Genomic DNA, 19820 nt, shown 5'->3' on the forward strand with positions numbered 1-19820 from the left:
AATAATCAGATACAAATAGAACCCAACAACATAAAAAGAAAACAAAGTTTAATAGTAAACCATAACGAACAACAAAGAGAAATAAAAAAAAATTTAACAAAAACTAAGTAATCAAACCAAAATAATAAAATCCAACAAAATTAGGAGAGCACAATTGTACTTTTGGATAATACAACCTCAAATTCAAAGGATTTATAATAATATTAAGTGTAAAACACCAAAAGAAAAAAGCAAAAAAAGATAAATAGAAAAAATACCATAGTTATCAAATCCGGAACGAACCGACTGATTCGACAAAAAATTTAGTGAACCGGACCATTAACCAGTCTAGGCTAACCTTTAAACCATACAAACAAATGAACCGGTCAAATTCGGTATAAATTGCGGACCAAACTGGATCGGTCAACTCGCAAAATGACGTCATCACGTACCGATTACAAAAAATTGGGGGATTCAAACCTGGGACTGCTGAAACACAAAAGACCTTTCCAACCACCAGGGTAAAATGCTCTTTTACATTATGGAGGCCTTTTTATAAATATATTATAACTTATTAGACATATCTTAATTAATAACTTCATCTTATTATGCAGAATTTAAAATTTTCATATCCTTTTATCTTTTTATTCTAATGAGTAATTTTTATACTTAATTTAATTGATTTTTTTATTTTATATTTACTCACTTAAATTAATTATTTTATAATTTTACATCATTATTAAAAAACATTAAACGTTGTTAAATATCTCTAAATTAAAAAAGATAAACAAAAATATTTTTATTAATCATACCATTTTTTTATTAATAATTATATAATATTTATTAATATTAACTCTTTTTCAACATATATTTAATTAATATAATTAACTAATAAATTATTAAAATATTAAAATAAGTTAATTTAGTACAAAAAATTTATTATAAAAGAAATTAAATTTTATATAATTATTTAATTATAACCGAATTAACCGGTTCAATCTGTGATCCACTGTGACCCAATGATCCAGTAGTCTGATCGAGTTGATTGTCGGTTCGGTTATGATAACTATAAAAAATACAATACACAAACTTACATATCAAGTTAAAGGAAAAAAAACAATAAAACCATGACACTACTAAATAAAACAAAAAATGAATAAAAGGAAAAAAATACAAAAAAAATAAATTTTGTATTTATTTTTCAGTGTAACGAAAACTAAGTAATCAAATCAGAATAATAAGACCCAACAAAATTAGGAGAACACAATTGCACTTTTGGATAATACAACCTCAAATTCAATGAATCAATTCATTGGGCTCAGAAAAAAATAGTCAAAAACACATGCATTGACAATACACTAAAGTGTTATTCAACATGTCATTCAATATGTTAAAGAAAAGAAAAAATAGGAATCAAAATGACAAAGAAAGTTGAATGGAAATTATTCAAGTCAAGGAAACATAGTCAAAACCATGTATCGAAAAAATGAATAGAATGGGAAGAAATTGTATCAACGGAATGAAAGGAAAAACTCAATAATACTAATTCAATAGATAATCACCATCATCAAAGAGACACAAACAGAGCTTCATCAAAAGCCATACTATCACTATATGCTACACAGGAAAATAGAGAGCAACAAACTTAGAGCATAATAATAACGAAAACCCCATAAAGAAAAAAAAAGCAAGAAATATTATATTTTTTTTTTATGCATTTATTTATAATATTGGACCTTCTCCAAATACACGAGTTTCTTTTTGAATAATAAATGGCATGCCATACAAAACAAATTAAGTGTTTTATTTTGTTTAGAGACATATATAATTCAAGATTTATGCACAACTACTGTACAACTATCCGAAAATGAATCTAGTCAACACATGTAAATAAAAAATTAACTACTTATAAGTTATAAAGCCATGTGTGAAGTCCCCCAAAATATGGGTACTTTTGACATACACGAAGCAGTGAACCACAAGTGCATAACACCATAATTTTCACTTTAAGACTACACAGTTTACACAGCCTCCATTTCTAATTTTTTGATTCTCTGTCACCCTCTGATCCCTCCTTAGCGATACCTTGCTTGATAAACCACTATTTTATGATTTATCTTGGGTTTAATTGAGTGTTTTTATCAATTTTTCATCCACTTATTCATATAAATTGTATGGTTTTACAATTCCTTCCTTATTCTGTGATATATGTGAAAACATGTTTCCTAGACCTTAAAACTGTTAATTTTAATTATCCTTTATTACCATTTGATGTCGTGATCTGTGTGTTGAGTATTTTCAGGCTTTATAGGGCAGGAATGGCTTAGAGGACAGAAAGGAAACATGCAAAAGTAGAAGGAACGCGCAAAATGAAGTTTTGAAGGAAATGGCAACGACGCGCGCGCATGGACGACGCGGACGCGTGCCTAGCGCAAAGCACGAGCGACGCGTACGCGTGACTGACGCGTACGCGTGACAAGAAAAACTTCCAAATGACGCGCACGCGTAACCTACGCGTACGCGTGACAGATGCCACGTGCAGAAAGTTGCAGAATTCGCCCCTAGCGATTTCTGGGCCCTTTTTCGGCCCAAATCCAAGCCCAGAAACACAGAATAGAGGCTGGAGAATGAGGAAATCAATTCATTGATTGGATCAATCATTCATTCACATTGACAATTTTAGGTTTTATATGTAGTTTTCTAGAGAGAGAGACTCTCTCCTCTCTCTTAGGTTTTAGGATTTAGGATTTCTCTTAGTTTATGGTTCATTCATTTTCAATTCCAGGTTCAATATTTCTTAATTTAGTTTCTTTTCTATTTTTAATTGTCTTAGTATTCTACTTTATCTATTTTTTCTTATTGATTACTTATGTTGCCAAATTGGTTTATGGATTCCTATGTTTAATTTGATTTTCTATTTAATACAATTCGAGGTATTTCAGATTTATGATTGCTTTCTTCTATTTATGATATAAATAATTTAGATTTTTTCCCTTTGCTTTGGTTGAGTAATTGGTGACACTTGAGTTATCAAACTCAGCTGTTGATTGAAAATTAGAATTTGCTGATTGATTTGGATCCCTCTAAAGCTAGTCTTTCCATAGGAGTTGACTAGGACTTGAGGAATCAAATTGATTAGTCCACTTGACTTTTCTTTATTTAGTAAGGGTTAACTAAGTGGGAGCAATAAACAATTCTCATCACACCTGATAAGGATAACTAGGATGGGATTTCCAGTTCTTATACCTTGCAATAGTTTTCATGATAATTAATTTACTTTCTTGCCAGATTATTTTTCCTGTTCGCTATTTAAAAACCCCAAAAAAAGATAATCTTCCATAACCAGTAATAAATCACACCTCCCTGCAATTCCTTGAGAGACGACCCGAGGTTTAAATACTTCGGTTATAAATTTTATTGGATTTGCTTAAGTGACAACTAAAACTTTTGTACGAAAGGATTCTCTGTTGGTTTAGAAACTATACCTACAACGGGAATTTATTGTGAAAATTCTTTACTGACATTAAATCCGATCATCAAAATGGCGCCGTTGCCGGGGAATTACAATTGTGTGCCTTATTATTGGTTATTGTAAATATTTTCTGTTGCTTGTTATTTTATTTTTGTTTTTGTTTTTAATTTATACTTTTATTAGCTACTATGAGTTCTCACCCCTCTGGCTTTAAGTTTGGTTCCAACGTTGTTGTAAGGAATGGAAGCTATAATAGAAACATGCATCAAGGTCAAAACAATCAAAGATGGAAGGAGCCCCGAGGATCTGATCAACCCTTTCGACAACAACACCTTCCAAGATACCATGGACAACGACCATTCTACAATGCATGCCAAGACAATAGTTATGGTGGACCCCTTCATGACAAACTACCTCCACCAAATTACTATGGTCAAGAGCCATTCCGAGGTGCGTACCAAGATGATAGATATGGTGGACCTCCTTGTAGTTACCAACAAGCCCCATCATATGCCAATGAACCACCTCCTCAACATAGCTTCGAACCACCATATTCACAAGCCACCTACAACCATTCGCCTCCATATGACCCTAACCCTTATCCACCCCAATTCCAATTCAATTACTCCCAAGAACCACCACTTCCATATGCACCATGTCCATATCCATCGACCCAAGAATCACAGGCTCGCCTCAAGGAAACAGTAGATCAATTTCATGCAACCCTTCATCAACTAGAGCAAGCGATAAATCAATTAGCTTTCCGACGTTTGGGCACTCAAGGGACTCCCATGGCTTCATGTAGAGAATCTAATAAAGAACGTAGCATGAAGGAGACACTAGAAGCTCCGGTTGACAGTACGGAGCATGACTTTGTACTGGAACAAGTAGAGGAAGCTGAAATTATCAAGGAAGAAGAATTGGTTGAAGACTTAGGAGACGCTGAACCTCCATGGGAATCAAGAGTTGTGGAGAATTCTGCCCAGAAATTTGCAATTGATGCTAAGGAAGATAGTGCACAACCCCCAAGGTGTGTATCTTATGAAGAACTGGACGGAACAGATCAGGAAGCAAGTTTCCTTGGTAATGATCATCATGAAGCAAGCTCTCCTAGTGATGAACTTGCATCCGCAATTGAATTTTTTGAGATTGAAGAATCTTCCTCAAGTGAATATGAAGATGATGTAGAGGTAGATTTTTCTCAACCTCCAACTTATGACTTGAGTGATGAGGAAGAAATCAAAGACTTTGATCAAGACGTGGTTGCAGTTGAAGAGGTTTGTAAGGAAGTGGAATTATTCACAGAAGAGTACAAGGGAGTGGAGCTTGAAAGACCACTGGAAATACCTCTCCCAAGGCCATTACCACCCAATACAAACTTCAAGTGGGTAAAATCATTAGCCTTTATCTTTACCTTTCCACTTGAATATGGTTTGCTTGAAACCGATGGCCAGCTTAGAGATCTTTGTGGCTTTAAGAGTAAGAGGGAGATGGTTAGTAATAGGAGTTGGCACCCAAAGTTCAATACGGTTCCACACTCCAAGTGGAAGTGCAGGGATTGGTATAGAGCTCGATTGGATGGGTTTCGGAAGAAGTTTGGGTATCTCAGTGGAGATTCAGATTGTGTACCGCCCGGTTGGAATAATGTAGATAAAAGTGAAGATGGGTACAAAAGTAAAGTTTGGGATCCTGGAATTCATTCTGATAATCAACACCCATGGAGCCTGAAAACCTGCTATAACTTGCTCGAAGGCTTTACGTGCCTAGTTTGGGACCCCGGAGGCTATTGGAATTGCAAACGTTGGTGGAGATTTCTGGATGAGTTCAAGCACAAGCTACCATAACAAGAAGCTCATCAAATGTCCAACTTAAGGACTTTAACTAAAAGTGCTAGGTGAGAGACAACCCACCGTGGTATGATCATTCCTTTTCAATCTTAATTTTATTTTGTTCTATTTGTTTTTAGTTTATTTTTTTATTATTTTATTTTCCCTAGAATCATTCAAAACATCCGCATCAGCATCTGCATCTTGCATTCTGCATATTCGATAAAAAAAAAGCAGCTCACACCACGCGTGCGCATAGGCCACGCGTGGGCGTCGTATCCCAATCAGCGTCAATATCCAACGCCCATAAAGTTGGGCTGGAATCGTGCGGCTGGTGTGCGTTAGGCACAAATTGGCCCACGTGTGCGCGTCAATGACGCGTACGCGTCATTTTCATTTACTCACACCACGCGTAAGCGTGGGCGACGCGCACGCGTCGCCTGAAAAATTTTTGCCCCCCCCCCAAATTGAAACAGAGAGTTGCGCCAAAACGACGCTGGAATCGTGCGTTTAGCACGATTCTGGTCGACGCATACGCGTGCTTCACGCGTACGCGTCATCTTCACCTACCCCTCTTCACGCGTTCGCGTCAATGACGCTTTCGCGTCGTTTCAATTTTACCTCATCCACGCGCACGCATGATCCACGCGTACGCGTGGATTTGAATTCACTAACCCCCCACTGATGCGGAAACCCTAGCCCCAACGTCACTTTTTTCCCCCTCCTTCCCCAACGTTCCCTCTCCACTCTCCCTTCCCCCTTCCTCCATAACAGCCGAGCTCACCACCACCGCCGCACCCAGAGCGCCGCCCACCACCACTGCCACCGCTCTCCACCCTCACCCCTCCCTCTTCTCTTCTTCTCCTACTTCTTCCTCCCTCATCCCTCCCCTGCCTCCGCCGCGACCGAACCAGCCCCCGCCGCCACCGTCGACGACCACGCCACCACCATCACCCCCTCCCCCTACTTCCTTTTCTTCTCTCCCTTCTCTTCCTCTTCTCACCCCTGCCCCATTGCCAACCCCAAGTCCGCCACCACCGCACCTCCTTGCGCCGCCGTAGAGCCGCCGCGCCGTTACCACTTCCGACGATACCAACCCTCTTTCTTCTTTTCCCAATTCTAGAGTCACAACACCTCCCAGGTTTCACTGCCTCTATCTCTGCAAACTCAAATTCTACTTCTGTTAAGTTAGATTAATTAGCTTAGTTACATTTTGTTAGAATTAGGATAGTTAGAGATGCCTGTTCGTAGTGGATTTTAGGTGGTTAGGTAGTTAGGATATGGTTAGTGGATTTAGGTCTGATAATTGCGCCGTTCTTGCTGCTTGCTTTATCTGTTTTGCAATTTTGAAATTGCTGTGCTGTTGATGCTGCTAATATGCTGTTCATTACTGTTTAAATGCTGTTTTGACATTATTCCACCTAAATGGCATTTCTTGCTACAAATTGAATTTGTTTCTTTTCTGAACTCATATGACTTGCTATTTGCTACTCTTTTATGTACTACTTTAATGTCATATGAACTGAATTTCTGTTGCTGGGGAACGTCCAATTTATAGCCGGCATGCTGCCAAAATTTTTGAAAAATTTAGTTTTATTGAACTTGACACTTTTGAACTTGAGACTTCTCCTACTCATACCAAGGAATTGGTTGCGTTTAGGGATTAACCAGCTACTTTGTTCTGCTTAATGTTACCTGCATCATGTGAATCACCTTGTTCTTCATGATAATTGACAAATGTTGCGGTTTATATGAGCCTGACTTGATTTGTTGATGCTGTTGTGATCTTACCTGCGCTAACTTGGTTCCTTAATTTTAGATTCTTAATATATGATTTTAATGAAATTCAAATATGAATTACAATTGACCTTTCATTGCTATTTTATCAGTGACCATTAATTCTTTGAATGCATATTCTTTGCTCATTATCAATTGCTGGATTTACCATAAGAGAAAGCTGGCTACATTTAAGAATCATTGCTTCTTGCTATATGCTTTATGCTATATGCTTTATGCGCCAACTGCTTCGCCTTGCTTTATGCTTCTTGATTCATTGATTTCTTGTTCTTCATGCTATCTGCCACTCACAACATTCATCTGGCTGTTGATTCCACTATTTGTTTTTTCAGGAACGTTCCTTTAACTGCCGGAATGCTGCCCGATTTTTTTGCAAATTGTTTCACTCAAATCCCATTCATGAATTGGCTTTGGTACTTTTGAATTCTGCACTAATGGGTTTCAACCAAGCCAATTTATGGACGAATGGGCTAGCATTCCTATTCTTTCTGGTTCCCTTCTTAGTTAAATCGCATTATTGATGATTTTATTCATTTTTGTGCTTCTTTTATCACACGATTTATCATTAATAATCTGCATTGTATGCTTGAATGTGATCATGCTTGTTTCTAAACCTTTTGCACTTCTAGGAACTACATTACCATGCCACTAATTCTAACCTACTTCTTTGGCTTATAACTTAACTGACTATTAACCACTTTCATGGCATGTTTATTATTATTTCTTGACAAACAAGCATTCTGCATCTCATAGTTTTTGGTTGTGAATTAATTTCTTTGAACTGTACCTTGCATTCAGTCCAACATCCTATATAATTCTGACTCACTTCATGCATTGGCTTTCATTCCTCTTTTAATCATCTATGCTTATATTACTTGAATACTATTTGCCTTCCTGTTTTCCTACTTTAGTTTAATAAATTGTATCCTGGAACCTCTACTTTTCAGGATGTCAGATCCAAAAGGAAAAGAAAAAGCTAAAGCAGGCACATGCAAAAGAAAAAGAGGAGAATCATCTACCACTATTTTAGATATACTACATGATGATTCCGGGCGTGAGAAGAACTTTACTCCGCAGGAAAAAGCTGATCAGTTAGTGCCTGCAACTGATCCAGTCAAGTTTGCAAATTAATATTGTGAACTGAAGTATCCGATCTTTGCAACTGCAAGGAACCTATATCTAGAAAAGACCCTCAGAATTCCAGCTGAATTACAACAGTACACTACAGAACAGATAAAATAGAGAGGCTGTTCTTTCTGGAGAGGAATTTGACTGAGGTTAATGCATCTTGGGTCAGGAAATTTTACTGCAACTATTTTAAAACGACCCTGGATGCAGTCCAGCTCAGAGGAAAACAAGTTTTAGTTACTGAGGAGGTAATTGAAGATATCCTCCATTTTCAGCCTAAGTCAAATGAACCAGATGGTTACCAGAAGGCTGAGAAAGATATGAGGTTTATGCGTTTTGATTGGGAAGCAATGAAGCGCACCATAGCTATTGACCCTACTATCCCATGGGTTATGGGTAAGTCAACAGTGCACCCAAAAGACATAAAAATTATTTATCTTAATGATGAGGCTCGGCTATGGCAACAAATTCTGAGCAACTATGTGATGCCGAGCACTCGCGAGACTGAGGTGCCAGCTGCCATGATTACTCTTATCTGGTGCGTGATAGAAGGCAAGGACCTGTACCTTCCTCGATTCATCCGTCACTCCATGGCTAAAGTCCATGTTCGAGGCACTCTACCTTTCCCATATTTGATTACCCAGTTGGGCCGCCGAGCTGAGGTACCCTAGGAGCCTAAGGATGAGAAGCCACCAGCCGCAGACTACAGGAAGATCATCCCATATGGCAGGAAGTTCGTGGCTCTGGGCTACAGACCGCCCTCTCTCACTACCTCCACTGATGCAGCCACATCCTCTGATGCCCCTTTAGCACCTGCCGCACCACCCACACCCACAGCACCCTCACCTGCCTCCCAGCCCATTTACCACCTTGTGCACTGCCTATTTGAGCGCCTAGATCAGATGGAGCATCACAACCAGCAGCGATATGAGCGGACTGAGCGTCGCAGTAAGCGATGCTATGAGCATTTAAAGCTGATGATCAGATCGGGACACCCTGACATCCCCTCCGAGCCTGACACACCATCAGAGCCATCTGAGGAGGAGGCGGATGAGCATGAGGAGGATGCACGAGCAAAGGCTGAGCAGGCAGAACCCGAGCAGGCAGCGCCCCAGCATGAGGAGCCCCAGCAGATCCACAGGTCCCTAATAAAATTAAATAGCAAGAAAGTAAGTGACAATTAACTAATAAAATAAAGAAAAATCAAATACTATAAAGGGTCTTGGCAAGGGTTGAGAGTCAAGGTTTCCTATCCTAGTCATTGACCACAAACATGAAAATTATGAAGAGTAAATCCTATTTAGTCAACCCTAACATCAAGGGTAAGTCAAATAGATATAATTAATCTTAATCTACAAATCCTAGTCAACTCACTAATTAGCTTAATAAAAGACTAGTGTTAGTGGAAACAAAATCAACCAACAACCCTAAATAACCAATCAATATTGGACATCAATGACTCAAGGTCACCTAAGTCCTCAATCTCAAGACAAGAGTGTGAAAAACTACTCAATAACTAAAAAGGATATTTTATCAAACACTTTGAGGGCATATAAACAAAACATCTTAAATTGCATAAATTATAAAAGTTATAACTATCAAACTCAGAAAAACAATAAAGATAACTCAAATAAGCATCAATAACATGAAAAACATCAAAATTATATTAATAGAAAACCAAAATTCTCAAGAGTTCATGAAACTAAAGAGTAGCAAAATAGAAAAATTAACAAGAAAAGCTAAGTGAATTAAGAGGATAGAATAAGGAAATATAAAAAAAAAAGTAAAGGTTTAATTACTCTGTTGATCCCTATAGTTTTACAAAATTTTTAATTAGGTCACTATACTTTTTTTCCTTTTAATTGAGTTCTTGCACTAATTTTTTTTAATTGGGTCCCTACACTTTTTTTTTCTTTTATTTGGATCCCTCCACCAATTTTTTTTTCAGTTGGGTCCCTATAAAATTAAGCCAATTACTGCTAAGAGGGACCTAATTAAAAAAAATTGGTACAGTAAATCAATTAAAAGAAAAAAAAGTATAGGGACCTAATTGAAAATTTGTGAAACTATAGGGACGAACAGAGTAATTAAACCAAAAATAAACTAAAACAAGATTAAAGCCTAAATCTAAGGAGGAATGAAACTAAGAAATCTCTCTCTAGAATTGTCCTAAAACATAATAAAAACCTAAACTATCACTACTTGATTCATCCCTCTTCAATCCTTGGTTCAATATCATCAGAAATGAGTTGGATTTGGTCCAAAATGGGCTAGAAATTGTAGATCATGTGCTGCATTAAATGAGACACGTGCTCAGACGCGTGTGTGCGTATGCACACTCAACTTAATGTCCACTATAGACATATGGATATCATTTTGAAGCCCTAGATGTTATCTTTCTAGTGCCACTGGAATCGTTTTATTTGGACCTCTATATCAAGTTGTGATCAATTTAGTACGAAAATGTCAGGATTGACAACTTTGCAAATCCTTCATTTCTTGAATTCTTCCACTTTGCATATTTTTTTTTTCACTTCTTCAAGCCATCGTTGCCTTCAAAATCTTAAATCACTCAAACAAACATATCAAGGCATCAAATGGAAGAAAAGTGAATTAAAATTGGCAATTCTAAGCATAAAAAACATGTTTTTTACAATTAAACACAATTGGGAAGAGATTCACAAAAACATATAATTTCAAAGAATAAATGCAAAGTAAGTTAATAAAATCCACTATTTTCAAGCCAAAAATAATTATAAAATGTGAATTTATCACTTTTGTAGTTGCTCTTCCTTCTTCTATGGTGCCAAATGCCTTTTCGACTGCAGGAATTAGATGTAAGACCCCTGATTTTTAGAAATTAAATTATGAGAATTTTATATGTTTTATTTGAATATTTAGACTTTTAACTTTATTTTATGAATAAAAAAAATTAATTTAATTATCTCCAATTTTTATTGAATTAATATTTATTTAAAAATAATTTACAAGTTGATAATTAAATAGCATTTCAAAGATAATTAGTTTGTATTTAATTTGGTTTTAAATTATTACTCTACCCCTTAATTTTTATTGAAATACTTACTTTACCAAAGTTACCAAAACAAACTCTAATTTACACTACCCTAAAATCTAACACAACACACCCTCACCTCACCAAACTCTAGCTGTCAACCCCCTGCGTCAGAAAAGAAAAAGAAAAAGAAAAAGAAAAAAAGAAAAAAAGAAAGAAAAGGAAAGAGATAAGGGGGGAACCGAGGAAGAAAGGGGAAAGAGGAAGACGACGCCGGTGGGCATCGCCACCACCGTCACTGCCGTTCGTGCCTCCCGTCACTGCCAGCTTCGTCGCCGAGCTTCCATGGCTGCCATCGCCGTTCCATCAACACCACCAATGGAGGTTCGCCAGGAGAGAGAAGACGTGCAAGGAGAGAGAAGACGCGCGAGGAGAGAGGGAGAACCATGGCCAGCCACATTGCCGTCACTGCCGGAGCTTCCTTCGCCGCTGCCATTCGGTCTGCCATGGAGGAGAACACAGTGGGAAAGAAATCGTTCCTCTGTCACTGCCACTGGCAAAGTTTCTGGGTATCGAGTATGGCTCTGTTGTCGCTGGAACCTCCCCAAAGCTACTACTGTTCGGTTCAGCTATTCCTCTTCAGTTACAGTAAGCGTTTTCGTTTCGGAACCCTTAAAATAAGTATTCTGTTATAATCTGTTAGAAATTCTGAGGTGTTGGTAATGTAGGGTCGAGTTTTAGTTCTTGCATGCTGATTTTAATGGTTGTTGCATGCAACACCAAGCTGCTGCGTTGTCGCTGGAGCTACCGCTACTCCATTCTTTCACTTATTCGTAATTACAGTAAGTTGTTCCTTATTCTGAACCTCTATAGTCGTTGTTTCATTATATATTATTGAGTTTTACACGATGTTAATATCTCAGAATTGAGTTACTGTTGTTGTATGGTGTGTTTGTGGCTGTTGCTGTTGCAGAAAATAGTCAGATTTGATGCCGCTGATTTCAGGCCAAGAGAAAAGAAGTTCTTAGATGTGTTTGGTTTTATGGGTTTCGACTATTTAAGGTAGGGACTTTTTTTTTTAAAATATATTTTATATTATGGAATTGTTGTAGATTGATATTGATGTGTGTAATACATTTTTGGTGATTATGTGAGTATTATGGATTGACCGAGTTATTTTGGATGAATATGATTGTTTACTTGATTGAATTCTTGATTAATTGAGTTGGCGTTGTGATAGTTAACGAAAGTTTGATAATCTGATTTATATATTTATATTGAGAAATGGTTTTGTGATGGAAATTTGATTTATATATTTATATTGAGAAATGGTTTTATGATGGAAATTTAATTTATATATTATATTGAGAAATGGTTTTCTGTTGGAAATCTGATATATATATATATATATATGGAGAAATGATTTTGTATTAGAAATCTGATCTATACGTTTATATTGAGAAATTGTTTGGTTTTGAAACTGTTCAAAAGGATTGAGAAAAGTGGTTTGGATGGAACCCTTGAAGGGTAATAAAGTCCGAGTTTTAGGGGAAGTGCTGATGAAATTTTTATTAGTTTGGACTTAATTAAGTGATTGATTTAAGAATAAATTATTTTTGAGTCTTTTGAAAGAGGCTTAAATTTAAAATGGTTTTGAAGTTAGTTTGATGATTTTGGTTGAATGAAAAGGAGTTTTATAAAAAAGAAAATGGTTTTAAGTGAAGTTGCTTTAGAGGTTTCGGAAGATGTTATGGAAGGTGGCATTGGTTTTGAAGAAAAATGTTCTTTTTAGAAAAAAAGTGTTTTGAATGGTATGATGTATGAAAAATGGGATTTTGGAAAGGATGAAATGAATATTTAACTTGTTTTTAAAAGAATGAATTTGGAAAAAGGTTCATTTTGAATATGCTGAGCTTTTGGGTAAAAAGTGATTTTTGACTAAATTTGATAGATCATAACTTGGTCCTCAAATCTCAAAAATTTGTGAAACTTGATTTAAATTAAAACTGAGTATAACGAGTTTATGATGTTCGAAGAATGGACGAAAAATGAATTTTTGAAACAAAGTTATGAAGGTTTGAAAACTGGGCTTTAAAACTGAAACCTAGAAATTTTGTAGCAGACATCCTATTTTCTTGAAAAAACTCTGTTTTTAACCGTTTAGCTTTCTCGACAAGCTTGTGATCCCTGTAAAACCATATGATGTTTGATAATTGATTTTTAAACTCTGAAATGAGTGTAGAAAAATTCGATGAATTGAGTTTCTAAATGGTTTGCAAACCGGACCGTGAATTTTAGATTAAATGAGATATGGAAGTGATTCTTGGCGAGATGTGAACTGAATACGTTTTATTTTTGAAAGTGAATGGGCCAAGTATGATTTTGAATCGTGATGAATATGAGTTTAAAGACTTATGGTTCGATTTTGATTGTGAATTTAAGTTTGATTGATTGTGGCCTAAATGTCTGGATTGGTAAGGTCTGGGTATTATCCCATTTGTGTGTTGAATTGATAATCATTTTAACGCACTCTGTGGATGCGGTGTGATGTGATCCACTCCGTGGATGCGATGTGATGTGATCCACTCCATGGATGTAGTGTGGTACGAGGACGTCGATGCATATCACCCACATTCTCTCGGATGAAAGGTGAGATGGCACTCTTTATTGAAATGAGACGGTATTCTCTGTTTTCTTGGCATGATTTGTACCTCCAGAAGAAGTTGAGATGACACTCTCTGTTGAGATACTGGTATCATGACTTATTGATTTTTCCTCCTGGGGATGTGCATCGAGAGACTGATCCATGAGACGCCAAGTAGATTTTGTGTCGGGTTTGGCATAATAACCGACATGTGAGCTCATGGTCAATAGGACAAGCATGCATAATATGTATCTATGTGACATTGTTTGGGTGTGCATATTGTATTTGGTTTGCCTATATGAATACTTCTGTTTATCTGCTAATTGCCAAACTTGGCGTAATTGCTCTTAGTTGTGTTTGAACTTAGAATTACGGTGGTTTGAGTGTTAATTGATTATATGTTGAGGCGAAGGCTATTATCTAATTATATTTTGAGTCATAGGCCGTGATTTGATTATATGTTGGGTCAGAGGCCGTGATTTGGTTATGTTTTGGGTCAGAGGCCGTGAATTGGTAAGTCGGTGGAAACTGATATAAATATTGACTTGTGGTGACGTGATCGATGATTTTGGTTTTAAAAGAATATTCGTATGATTTTGAAATAGAGATTGAGATTTGGTAAATTAATGAATAAGAATTGAACGGGATTGAGAATAAAATAATTTGAATAAGAGAAAAGGATTCATAAGGCAAACATAAATCACTGCTGTGAACAAACTTTGATTTTATATATATATATATCTCCTTTTATGACAATTTTGCAACTCCTCTCATGAAATCATGTGGTTAGGTTCTCACCCCCTACAACTTTATCTTTTCAGAAAACGAACGAAGAGGCTTATAAAGAGCTTATTGTACTTTTAGTTATGCAATATGGTTGTATTAGTTTAGCTATTAGTTTTCCTTCTCCATTATTATTATATTTTTATAAAGAGGGATAGGAGCCGAGATTTATAATGATATGCACTGTTTGCAAATTACTTGTATAAAGACTCTTATTATTAGGTGTGCGTGTATATATGTATGTATGTATGTATGTATATATGCAGTGTTGTGATTGGTTTGTAAGTATGTTTGTTGGTGAAAAGAAATAAAAAGAATTTCTGATTTTTCAAAGAAAAGTCTGTTCGGTTTCGAATTAAAGGCTCCTATTATATTATCAAATATATGGATGTTGTTATAGTTTTCTCGCTACTAAAGTGACGCAATCAGAAGCATAACATTCTGGTAGTAAGGGTGTTACACTAGAGCCTCCTTCTCAATAGCCAACTCTAGCTTCTCCAATTCGTCTTGGATATCTTCATCTTCGATATTCGTGTAAGATGGAGTTTGTTCTGCAGTTGGCACAAAGTAACAACCAATAAAAACACGAATGTTAAAAAATAGACATTGGACTTAACATTACAAAAATCTTGAAAATCCTTGGGTTCTATATCTATTACAAAACTCATCATTAAAGAAAATTGAAAGGCACAATTTAAATGATTGCTACAGAAGATATGAAAAATATACCTAGCATATTTTTCACTTTCTTTTGTGAATCAATGCTCTCTTGGAGATCTCGTAAAACAGAGATCAACCTCTTCCACACTAATCTTATTTTCTTTAATTACATTGGCCCCAATATGCATAGCTTCAAATATCTGGTAGCAAATGATGCATCAACAGCTGAATACAATCTTTAGAATCTAGTATAAACTGATTACTCCAAAAGAATATTTGAAGTTGTACCTTTTTGGTAGACTCGGCATCTGCAATAACACGAAGTACTTTCTCTATTTTGCTCAAAAGTGATGAACACTTATCTCCCCTCTGAGTGGCCAGCTTAAGCTCTCTTGTATATCTAAGGGACAAGTTTTTTGTTCCCCGAATGTAAAGAAGCCAATGCTGACTTTCTTGGCCTAAAAGAATCAATCTGTAACGACTCAACTTTCAATACGTCATGATCGTACCAAAAGTAAGGCGTTACTAATCTAATTCTTTTATTATCTATTTTATATTGAGTCTTTATGCATTAATCTATCGATTGTTTTACTAAAAAGTTAAAACTTTTCCGTCAAGAACAAATAACACATATTCACATACTTAATATTAATAATTCATTATAATAATATATACAAAATCAATTACTAAGACCAACCCTCTGAATAAAACTCCAACTAACAAGGCGAGGGAAAAATAAATCCTAACAACAACTCGACTCTTGAACAAACTCTTTCTATGTTTCCACAGCTTCACAATAAGCCTTCACACCTGTAGCTGAAAGAGTTGAAAAGAGGAGTAAGAATTGGGGAGTTCTTAGTAGGGTCGGGGTAGTAAGTTAAATTCATTTTATTATATACTCAGCTAGCAACAACAATCAATATAATACATTCAACTTAACAAATAAAGAATACAGAAGTCAAATAATCATAAAGTATATACAAAGCACCTACACATATACCAAAAAACAAATCACAGAAAAATATGCGCAAACAAGTATGATATATGTCTAGCCCTACGCAAGCCATGAGCTCACGTGTCGGTTGTCTACTCGCTCCCGACATTACCCGAGTACAAGTCCTAGATACAATTTTCTAGATGCATACAGTGTGCATATAAGTCTTACAGCCAAGCTTCAAACAATGTGACTTTTAAATGTATTATAATATGCTTACATCTGAAAAATAGTTCACAATGTGTGGGTGTCTCCACTATAAATTTTGTACTAAGACCCAAACAACAATCACATTTTATCTGCTCTCATGTGGTAGACAGTCTTTTAGAGTCTTTTTATCTTTGGCCTCTGCTCTCTTGTGGCAGAGATCAGCTCTCATGTGGCAGATATTTCTTTAGTTAATATATTCTTTTTTTCTGTGCTCTGCTCTCTTTTAGTCTTTACTCTCTCCTCTCCTGTGGCAGATATCCCTTTAAATCATTTGCTTTTCTTTCTTCATTCTTTTACTTTTTTGCTTTTAATATCTCAAATTATTTTCACATTCTTCTCTTGCCTTTCTCTAAATATCTTATGAAAGGAGAATTATAAGATTCTTAATTTAACTTTGTCTTTCTAAAATTTTTGGAAATTATAACTGATTTACCTTTTTTTTCTTATAAAATAATATCTTTAATAAAACGAATAATAATAATAATAATAATAATAATAATAATAATAATAATAATAATAATAATAATAATAATAAAAAGAGTATTAATATTAATGTTTTTATTTTGATATAAAAAAACTAGTTTGTATGGCTTTATTCTTAATTTTTAGAAAATTTCGTTTTAAATATTAAGCTTTTTAAATATTTTACTTTTTAACACCATATTTTATAAATTACTAATTTAACTTCAAATTTTTAGAAATAACCCTGAACTCTTATAAAATATCTTGTTTATCCGAAATTTTTACTTTTTACTCAAAATATCCACAAAACATATATAATTACTATTTATATTAGTGACAAATGATGATTTTGAATGGTTTGTTGACACGTAGGTGATTAGGGGTCAAGTATATAAGCTGCTGAGTTAGCGATTCAAGTTATAAATATCTTAAACAGATAACTATAAAAGTTGGATATATTAAAAAACAAGTAATAATATATATAGGGATAAATATATATGAGTTACTAATATAAATGACATTAGTAACATAATGATAAAAGATATACGATAAAGCATTAATTAGTAAAGCTAAGTTTATCGATAAATATCGATATTTATTCATACCAGCAGATTTTGAACTCAATAATGATATTATTAAACAAATTCTTATTTTAATTAAAGCAGGTAAAAATAAAATATCAATATAATAATAATAATAATAATAATAATAATAATAATAATAATAATAATTTTATCTTTTATCAAAATATCTCATTATAATAAAAAATTATATAAAAATTCTAATTAATTTAATCTCTAATTATCATAAAATTAACTATGTAAGATATCTTATTGTAATAAAATTATATAATAATCTTTATTAATATAAACTCAAAGTATCATAAAAATTAATTTAAATACCTTTAACAAAATAATTTCTAAAAATGAAAGCTCCAATAAAATAAGCCATAAATTATTCATAATTAACAATTCAAAATATGATGTTTAGCAAAATATTGATCACTTAATTTAAATCATATAATTTTTACCTTTTAAAAATTATCGAAATTCTTGTTTTAATTATGCAAAATATCACATTTAATAAAACTATATATAATAATCCTAGTCAATTTAAACTTCAATAATCATAAAATCAATTTGATTATATCTAATAAAATAGTTTCCAAATAAATAGTACAATTTAATAAAATATGTCATAACTAATTTATAAGTGAAGTTTTAAAAATATGGGTTGTTATAATCTACCTACCTTACAAAAATTTTCGTCTTCAAAAATTGATATTTTTAAACAAGTCAAAGAAAAACATAAAGATTTGACTGTTCAGTTTTCAAACATGAGAAAAATCATATCGTGTGAAAATGAATGAAAAAGTGTAGTGTGGTGGAGAAGTTGTATGATAGATTTAATGTAAATTAAAACTTAGAATCCGAGAACTTAGAATTTTAACAAATAAAATCAAATTTGAACAAAGGAATTCAAAATTTAGAAAGAAAAGGTCAAACATCACAGATAATAGTTACAAGAATTCGAAAGGATGAGTAGAATCAAAATCAAACAAGAGTGCACAAAATACGAAATCCATCAGAAAAAGAGTTAAATCGTACCTTAAGAAAGAAATATGAGGCAAGAAACTTGGATAGGAGCAATAAAAAAAGGTAGCATAATAAGTCGAAACAAATTTATGTTGAATCAAAGGGACAAAAGGTTCACAATTATAGACAACCAAAATCAACGGCAATGTTTCCAAAGATTCAAGAATCGCTTGTTGCGTCAGAACAAATCCCAAGATCAAATCAAGGAGTAGAAAATTTATAAACAATGACAAAACTAAATGTTCCAAAGGATTCAAGAAACAACTAAGAACATAACCAAGCAAGAATATGCATGAACGATAAGTATGGTTGGAAAATTTTTGAAATATATTCCAACAAAAAATTTTGAAACAAAGAATTCCACTGCAAGTAATCAAGGAAGAGATGACACCAAGTCATATTGGCACGAATAAAGATTATACGTCAAAACGGAACTAATTTCTAAAACTTAATTTCTAATTTTCCAAATCAGTGATTTACATTACCTATTACTTCTATTTCATCTATGATAACCTATTAGTGTTTCCGTGTATACAAATCATCAGTATCAAGTTGGCCAGATCTAATACCATGAGAGATGCAATAATCGACAAACAATATTAATTAATAGACAATCATACATTTGAAACTCAAACTCTTGTCATTAGCACAAGTCCTACTACATGACAGACACTCAGAGTATGCAGTGAAGCATAGTCAATCAATTCCGAAGGCTCTATCAGGAACGAACAGCTCTGATACCATCTTGTAACGACCCAACTTTCAGTATGCTATGATCGTACTAAAAGTAAGATATTACTAACCTAATTTCTTTATTATCTATTTAATATTAAGCCTTTACGTGTTAATCCATCGACAATTTTACTAAAAGTTTAAAACTTTTCCATCAAGAACAAATAATACAAATTCACATACTTAATATTAATAATACATTATAATAATACATACAAAAATAATTATCAAAACCTACCGTCTTAATAAAACTCCAACTAACAAGGCGAGGGAAAAATAAATCCTAACAATAACTTGACTCTTGAACAAACTCTTCTATGCTTCCACAGCTCCACAATAAGCTTTCACACATGTAGTTGAAAGGGTCGGAAAGAGGGGGTAAGAACTGGAAAGTCCTTAGTAGGTCGGGGTAGTTAGTTAAATTTATTTTAATATACTACTCAGCCAGCAACAACAATCAACAGAATACATTCAACTTAAAAAATAAAGAACACATAAGTCAAACAATCATAAAGTACATACAAA

General features: G+C 34.3%; 1 pseudogene; it reads right to left on the reverse strand.

Annotated features, from left to right (window-relative positions):
- Positions 1 to 8140: 8140 nt before the first annotated feature.
- LOC110271965 (uncharacterized) overlaps positions 8141 to 19820 on the reverse strand; it is a 42428-nt pseudogene continuing 30748 nt past the window's right edge.

The sequence above is a fragment of the Arachis ipaensis genome, chromosome B5 (assembly GCF_059453495.1).
Source record: "Arachis ipaensis isolate K30076 ecotype BB chromosome B5, ASM5945349v1, whole genome shotgun sequence".
Taxonomy (NCBI): Eukaryota; Viridiplantae; Streptophyta; class Magnoliopsida; order Fabales; family Fabaceae; genus Arachis; species Arachis ipaensis.